Source organism: Phodopus roborovskii, unplaced genomic scaffold (genome assembly GCF_943737965.1).
Source record: "Phodopus roborovskii unplaced genomic scaffold, PHOROB, whole genome shotgun sequence".
NCBI lineage: Eukaryota > Metazoa > Chordata > Mammalia > Rodentia > Cricetidae > Phodopus > Phodopus roborovskii.
The window spans coordinates 8,469,292-8,475,733 of NW_026126516.1; positions in this window are offsets into that span (position 1 = coordinate 8,469,292).

Here is a 6,442-nt window from a genome sequence, read left to right on the forward strand (position 1 = left end):
AGCCACTCTTCAGGAGCAGCGCTGACTGGGCGGGGGAGGCTGGCTGCCTTTACAGTGTTAGACTGAGGGAAGGGGCCAGGCCTCCCCTGCCAGGGCGGAGTGACAGGCTCCAGACCAGCAAGAGTGCAGCCTGAGAAACATGGTCAGAGTGTGGGCAGGTGATCCAGCATGGCAGAAAAAGAACAGGCAGTCTGAAAGCCACAGAGAAGGATCTTACAGGGTCAGGGGGCCTGTGGTCATTTGCAGCCCACCAGGGATCAGGCTGCTGAAGGGAATTAAGCACCCAGGAGGGAAGGAGGGCTAGAGGGCCGGGAGGATCTTGAAGGCCACTTGCTGGGCCTGGAAAGGCTACTGGGTCCCTTCCATCCCTGACCCTTACATATTTCTGAGACATAAGCACCCTTAGGCTCACACTTGGTCCCTTCAGCCTCTGGGCTCCAGTTGGGGGTGTGAGTGGGGCTCTCCTTTTATCCTCTACTGTCTCCATCACCTCCCAGGGGATCCTCAGATTCCTCAGCTCCAACTATGGGCCAAGAAGTCTGTGGGGCTACTTAGGCTGTGTCAACAGTTTGACTATTTACAATCCTTCCTCTCTCCTCTCATCACCGGCCACACACCACCCGGAAGCTGGGCTGCAAGGTGAGAGGGGCAGAGTAAAGGGGGCGGGGCCTGCAGCTCCGTGCCTGGTCCCTGCAGGGAGCTCTGGATAGCTGTAACTTCAGATAAGGGTAGGGCCAGGGAAGCAAATGAGTCACCAGGCAGGGAGGACAGGATGTGGCCTGTGTCAGGCAGTTGTGGCCAGGGATCTGGGTGAGGTTCCTGACCCAACCTTTGCAGGAAAAAGTCATTCCCGCACTGAGTTCTGATCTGAACAGGCCTATATGGTGTTCCAGGCTCAGTCTGGGTGGCATCTGCTCCTGCTCATCACTGCTGAGAGGGGAGCACTGCCGACAGGAAGCTGGGGGGGGGGGGCTGCCCTGGGCTGCTCTTCAGCTCTGGAGGCTGGTTGTTCTCAGAAGTAAGAAAGTTACTGAACTGTTAGGAAATGACAGAAAAGGAAAACATCGTTTCCCGGGGCAAAGCTGTGCAGCTCAAGGCTGGGGGGCTGGGGAGCCTGTATCCTAGACTACTTTGCAGTGCCATTCCAGGAGGGGTTGCGGAGTGTCTACACGATCTATTCTGGTTCTTGATAGGAGGGGGAGGCTTGGACGTGGAGGATACTGAGCAGGTAGTTTGTCAGGAGTAGCTGGGAAGGTTTGTTGTTGGTTGTTTTTACTCTTTGCTCTTTACTCTTTTGGGGGGCCGGACACCAGCTCCCAAGTAAATACAGAGGTTTATTCTTTCTTTTGAATGTCTGACCTTAGCTTGGCTTGTTTCTAGCCAGCTTTTCTTAACTTAAATTGTCCTGTCTACTTTTTGCCTCTGGGCTTTTATCTTTCTTTATTCTATATGCCTTTCTTTCCTCCTTACTTCACGGCTTGGTGGTGATTGGCCCTTGATGTCCCCGTCTCCTCCTCTTTCTGGCTCCCGGATCTCTTCTTCCCCGATTTCTCCTATTTATTCTCTGTGCCTTCCAGCCCTGTCTATCCTTCCTCCTGCCTAGCTACTGGCTGTTCAGCTCTTGATTAGGACCAACCAGGTGTTGTAGGCAGGCAAAGTGACACAGATTACAGAGTTAAACAAATGCAACATAAAAGACTGCAATACAGCTTTGCATCATTAAACAAATGTTTCACATCATAAACAAATGTATCATACCTTCAACTAATATTCTACAACAAAAGCTCTTTCAACCTTCAACTCCCAGGATACCTGTGTCTGCCTCTTTTTTTTTTTTTTTTTTTTTTTTTTTTTTTTGAGACAGGGTTTCTCTGTGTAGCCCTGGCTGTCCTGGAACTTGCTCTGTAGATCAGGCCGGCCTTGAACTCAGAGATCTGCCTGCCTCTGCCTCCTCCCTAGTGCTAGAATTAAAGGCTTATGCCAGTGCCGCCTGGCTCGCTCCACCTCTTACACACAGTAGACTAGAAGGGGGTCCTGTGTGGCCTGAGGGCAGCCAGTCATTTAACTTCTCTGAGCTCATGGGAAAATGGAGGTAATAAGTTTTCTGTACTTTAGGTAGCACTGGGCTGGAGATATGGCTCAGCCGTTAAAGGCTAGGCTCACAACCAAAAATATAAGGTAGCATTACAGGTGTAACAAGTGTATTCCATGAATCTTTTGAACAGAAGGCTCAGTGCTGACTTGGTGACATCTATGCTGTCGACTGTGTGAGGGGGGCGAGCCGTATGGAGGGACTAGCCTTGGGGTATCTTAGGAAGAAACATGCCAAATAAGAAAGGTGAGCCCCTTCAAGCTAACATGGAGAACTGCAGGCTTCCAGTTGGGCGTCTGGCCTCTCACCCACTTCTTTGTGAAGAAGCAGCCTTCATGCAGAACTTGCAGTTTGCCAGGAGCCTCAGGTGTGTCAGTTCCCTTCGCCCTGATGGGCCCCCAGCATCCCCCTCTCTCCGTCCTTATGGTGGCTGTAAATTGGTGCTCCGGGCTTTGGTGGTGGTGTTCCATCTTAGCAGTAGAGGGAATGTTCCCAATACAGGGGACATTTATGATGGTAGTTTGCAGAGACAGCACAAAAGAGTGGAGCGCCCAGTCTTGATTTGGACACAGTTGCCGGTTTTGTTGTTTGAGTTCCTGTGTGATGGGACTGCTGTGACCTTGTGCTCTGGATGCTCCGGGGGGGGGGGGTGGTTGCAGTCTGTGCTCCACTGTCCCACAGAAGGGTGGGAACCACGGGGGCAGCCGAGTTGCCTAAAGCTGTGTTAAGAGTAAAACATTTTTTTTACTCTCTAATTAAAAATTATTTTATAAGCTGGGCAGTTGTGGTTCATGTCCTTAACCCCAGCTCTCAGGAAGCAGAGCCAGCAGAGTCTACAGAGTGAGTTCCAGGACAGCCGCCAGGGCCACACAAAGAAAGCCTGTCTCAAAGCAAAAAACAAACGAACAACAACCCACAAAAATATTATTTTATGTGTATTGGCGTTTCGCATGTATGTACGTCTGTGCTCCTTGTGTGTGCCTCGTTTCTGCTGAGGCCAGAAGAGGGTATCGGATTCCCTGGAACCGGAGTTAAACATGATTGTGAGCCACCATGTAGGTGCTGGGAACCAAACCTGGGTCTTCTAGAAGAGCATCCAGTGCTCTTAACGGCTGATTCATCTCTCTTCACTTTGAAATATTTTATTTAATACAAAATATTCAAAATATTTTAGCAGGCAGCTAATACAAAATACCAAGGCTGAAGAGACGGCTCTATTGGTGAAGTGTTTTGTCTTATATACAGGAGGACCTGAGTTTGGTCCCCAGAACCCATGGAAGTATACATCGGCACTCATACACAAATATATGATCAAATACTAATGACTTAATAAAACTTCTAGGAGCTTGGCATGGTGGCGTACGTACACTTGGAATCCCAGCAATGGTGAGGTGGAGTTGGAGACTGGCAAACCCCTGGTAGTTCAATGGCCAGGCAGCCTGGGCCGCTTGATAAAGTTCCAGGCCAAAAACGGACCTTGTCTCAGATAATAAGATGCTCCCAAGAACTGATTGATCTCCAAATCCATGGGCATCTCCACCACACACACACACACACACACACACATGTATGGATGACTTGAAAGCAACTTCTGCCAGGCGGGAGAGGTGACTTGGCATCCTGTTCACACCTGTGGCCCAGCTCCAAGAGGGAACAGAGACAGGATTGCTGGCTTGTAGCAGGCTTTCTTTTGGGCCCCCAAACAGCTCCCAAATCATGACACAGAGACTCAATGCTCGGCCTTACCTTAGGCTCATTTCTTGCAAGCTCTGTAATATAATTTAGCCTGTACTCTTCATTTATGTTTTGCCTCAGGTTTTTTCTTTTATTCTGCAGGTCCTATCCCATGTCTGGCTGTCTGCTACATGGTTAGGTGGGCCCGGGCTTCTCCCTCTCTTTCTCCTTCAATGTCTCCTCTCTCACCGCCCCCCCCCCCGTTCCTCCTCCTCCTTCTCGTTGTTCTCTCTGCCCACCAGCTTTGCCTATCCCTCTACTGCCTAGCTATTGGCCGTTCAGCTCTATTAGACCAATCAGGTGCCTTAGGCAGGCAAAGCAACTCATCTTTACATCATTAAACAAATATTCTGCTACAGAAACACATGAAACATCATCTCCTAGTTAAAGTAATATTTCAGAACACTGGTTTCTAGCCTAGTTGAGAAAATGTGAGTCCCAGTTCCATGGAGAGACTGTCCCAAAGGATTAGGTGATGGGTGATAGGGACCTGACACCCTTTTCTGTTCACACACACACACACACACACACACTATTAAAGTCCTGAAATCTGGTATGTATTTTACACACACATATATACACACAATACGTATTTGAACTATGCCTCTTTCAATTGATAGTCTCATGTGGCCTGTGGCTACCCTATTGGGTGATATTAGTCTAGATCTCAGGGGAGGGGCAGGTGACAGGCAGGGTGCTTTGCTGGCCATTGGCCACCTGCTCAGTAAGGCCAGTCAGCCAGCCCTGGGACCTAGGGCCTTGGTGAGCTGCCCCCAACTAATTACAGAGAGTTAGAAGCATTAGTTGAAGGAACAGGAACAGAGTGGATGTGGGGCCTGGGAGGCATCACTACTGACAGGAAGTGTGTGTGTGTGTGTGTGTGTGTGTGTGTGTGTGTGTGTGTGTGAGAGAGAGAGAGAGAGAGAGAGAGCTGGACCTGCTGAGCCACAGGTCCCAAGTAATGCCTGATGTTTCAGAGACTATTGTTACCTCCTCCTTCCTCAGCTTTTCTAGTGTGGAAAAGCTCAGACTGTCCACAGTCCATCAGAACCTGGTCTTGCCTCCGGGGAATCTCTGTTCAGAGAGCCCAGACAGACAAGACAACACCAAGTTAGCTTCACCCAGCTCAGGGTGGGGTTTCATAACAGACTCCTCTGTGTCCCCCTCCCACAGTATTGAACCCAGCACCCTGCACTGTGCATTTACAGGCAACCCTAACGCTAACGCTAGATTGCTTACCCTTTTTAAAGTTTTAAGAAAGGGTGTTAAGTTGCCCAGGCTGGCCTTGAACTCTCAAGGCCTAGATTTTTTTTTTTTTTTTTAAATTGAGACACTATGTAGCCCTGGCTGTCTGTGTGGTCCCTGGCCTGCTCTGCTTTCTGAGTGCTGAGATTAAGGTGTGCCATCGAGCCTACCTAGTCTAAAACTTTTGACCCTTCCTCCTGTGCACATCACTCTGCCCACACCTTTCTTTTTCTATTTCTTCCACTCACCTGAAAGCAGGGAAGACGTCAACACCCTCCTCGAAGCGCAATCTCTCCCACCATACTACCCCCACCCCCCAATCCAGGCGCTCTCACAAGTGGCTAAACCACATTGGCTGACCTTCCTCTGCCCCCAAGCAGAGGCCATCCGAGGTCCCGCCTGCGAACCTGCGACTGCCGCTCGCTACCACACGGGGGCACACTGGCAATCTACATTCCTCCAGTGCCACTCAAGCCAGTCCCGGTTCGTCGCTTGGCTTCCAGAACTGCTCTGGCTGCGACGGCTTCTCCAGGCTGAAATCAAGCCTCTTCGGTACTGAGCACAACTCCTAAAGCTCTCTGTCACCCTGCAGTTCACCCGCCTCTGCTATGTCCCTCCTGGGGCCTGGCTCTATTATACCTGACAATGTGCGTACATAGCTCTACTGTTTGCCAGCCTTCAAACCGCCCTAGGACCTATTCAAGGCGGGGTAGCGGGAAATCCAGCTTCTGCTGCTGTGTTCAGCCCCCCCCCCACTCTCCAGCACCTAGGCTCTTTATGGGTCTAGGAGAGTGCACATCTGGACCTCCTTCCATCCACTGCAGGCCACAGTGAGCATCGCCGCGGAATTGAAACTGGAAGTGAGGCGCGCTGCGCGCTAACACCCGACGAAAAGGCGGAGCACACACCAGCATACTTCTGTGAAGCTTCACCCGCAGTCAGGATCAGGGGTTCTCCGGATCTGGGGACTCCTGCGTCCCGCCTCTGGGCGGACGCGGGCGCACGGCTTGCACCGGACGGCAGTGGAGGCGCAGCGCAAGGACATTTGGGGATGACCAATGACCAACTTTGTTGCGCTGCGGTTCCAGGGAGAGGTTTGGGAAACAGTCAGCGTACGACGGGAACTGGACGGATGGGGTAGGGTTTCCAGAAGGTTTGCGCGAGAAAAGAAGACGCCTGGAACGCACGCGGAGAGGCACTTATAGGTGCCAAAGGGGCGGAGCCAGCGGGCAGGATTTGCGCCACCGCCAGGGCAGCGTGTGCCCAGGAAGCGAGGTTGCCAGGACAACGCGTTCTGGGCGGGGCCAACTTCGGGGCGGAGCCTGAGCACAAGGGAGGGGAGAAGGGGCGGGGTGTTGGGGTCCGAGAAGA